At 34.1% G+C, this 2066-nt stretch overlaps 1 long non-coding RNA gene across 1 annotated transcript; it reads right to left on the bottom strand.

Annotated features, from left to right (window-relative positions):
- Nucleotides 1-1265: 1265 nt before the first annotated feature.
- On the bottom strand, nucleotides 1266-1818 carry LOC309506537. The gene is made up of 3 exons (XR_014208847.1): nucleotides 1775-1818; nucleotides 1439-1563; nucleotides 1266-1289 (listed from the first exon to the last, which is right to left on the bottom strand). It is a non-coding gene; the product is annotated as an uncharacterized lncRNA (long non-coding RNA).
- Between the last annotated feature and the right edge of the window lie 248 nt (nucleotides 1819-2066).

The following is a 2066-nucleotide window of genomic DNA, read 5'->3' as shown; positions in this document are numbered from 1 at the left end:
TTCTTGGCTTAACATACAGTTGTTGACACCAAGAGCTGTGAATATCAAATTAGTAATGTTCTGTTTTTTGGTCACAGAATAAATCTAAATACTTTTATATAATAATACAGACATTTACATCTACAGCCATTCCAAATGATTGCATTTAAGATCTACTTTAATTTGACTTTGCAGCACAGAAAAAAACCATCTTTAAATGCTTTTGTTTCGCTGCTCTGTTGTCATTCTGTGTTCAGAGGTGCACAACACAATGTGTGAAAAAAGTTTGTAATCCACAATTAACAGAAAATGAAAAGAGCTTAAAATGATCTCAAATTTCTTTAAACTTAAAATTAGACTTCATTGAGTTTACACTTAATAAATGTGCCTTTTTCAGGAAATAATTAAAGAAGGTGCGGGTTGTGTGTTTGCAATTGTCCGTGAATTATTCTGAAATAAAACCACTGCACAATTATTGAGCAAATATTTATTTTTCATCATGCTGTAAGCCAGTATATAGATATCAATTATTACAAGACAGTTGCCATCTAAATACAGCATAAGCACATTGTCTTTCAGGAAGTCTTCTAAACAATTTTCCCTCCTCAGCTTTTTTTTTTACACAAGTAAAAACTTCAGCTATAGACACTACCAGAACCTAAATGAGCTGCATTTCATATTTAGTACAGTAACTAATTAAATGTTTGAGAACTTGTTCATTATACTTGATGGGGACATCAGACTCATTCCCTGATAAGCTTGTTCATCACTGGTGTTGGCATTGCTTTGTTATATTGGAATAACAGCTTTATTCACAAAGCGATAGAGGGGAACATATTTCACAATCTCTGTAAAGTTTTGTGCAAGACTAGAGCATTTATGGTCATTTTCATCAACCCCATAGACTTTCTTGAAGACAAATGCTTTAATTCCACTGTGATTTTTCAAGGATTTAAGGGCTGGTGTAATGTTATAACTGCCTGACATATTTTGACAGGGAGAATAGAGAGTGTAGATGACAACGCAGCTGTCATTTCTACTTTCTAAGAGTTTGGGAAATGCTGCGTTTCTTTGGAGCAGGTAACACACTGGTTTACTTTTGCAAATGTGCAATTTTTGTCCTTTTAAACATCCTGCAGCAATAAGGGTTTTTGTTACCATTGTGAAATTTATTCTCTTCTTTATAAATGGCATTTTTCACAGTTTCTGCCTTCTCCTGCAAGTTCGAAGAATCAAAGTTCCCTTGACATTGATTCCTCGGTACATTGATGGCTACAGCAAACGGCTTGGGATCTGTTTCAGTCGTATAGCTGTAAAACATCAAATGAAGCCATTTAACAAGAGTTTAATGATGTCCGGCAGCCTAAACACGGTTTACTAATGACATTTAATTCATTAACTTCCTCTTTGTTCTACATCATAAAATAAAATTATATTTTTAAACCTTTATTTTACTCACTTCTGATTGAAGACGTCAATTATTTGGGCAAGAGTTGTAAGGTTCACTCTTTGTTCCTCCACACTTTCTGTCCAATGAAGAAGCAGAAAGTGCAGCAGGAGTCCACTCAGAAACACAATGAACTTCTAAAGAGATCAAACACACACATATATAAAACACAACTATGTTACTGACAGATACATTAATCGACAGTCCTCTGCCTTCACTTGATCAATATCAGATGACAAAATACAAATTAAGAATTAATATGAAGTTAAACGACTACCTTTAATTAACACATATAAAATGATAATCAAGGTGATCATATTAAGTATTACGAATATGAATATTACTGACCATTGATGCTGAAGGTTCAGGGTTGATGTGTGAGTCTTCTTCAGATGCAAGAGTGAAGATGTAAGTGAGGTATTGATGCTTTTTAAACTATTTATAGTCCTGGACATTTGACCACCTGGACGTTTGACCACCTGGACGTTTGACCTATGTCTCTGTGTGTAATGCATAAATCAAACAAAACTGCAAAAGAGCTGATTTACTATGATGAGTTGTGCCAACTTAACATTTAAACGAGGAATTAAACACGTTTGATTCACATGACGTACATTAGTAAACATATTTGTGTGAACCT

The sequence above is a fragment of the Leuciscus leuciscus genome (genome assembly GCF_965113295.1).
Source record: "Leuciscus leuciscus genome assembly, chromosome: 9".
Classification (NCBI taxonomy): Eukaryota; Metazoa; Chordata; class Actinopteri; order Cypriniformes; family Leuciscidae; genus Leuciscus; species Leuciscus leuciscus.
The sequence above is the reverse complement of the archived record's forward strand: the minus strand, read 5'-3'. Positions and strand labels throughout refer to the sequence as shown.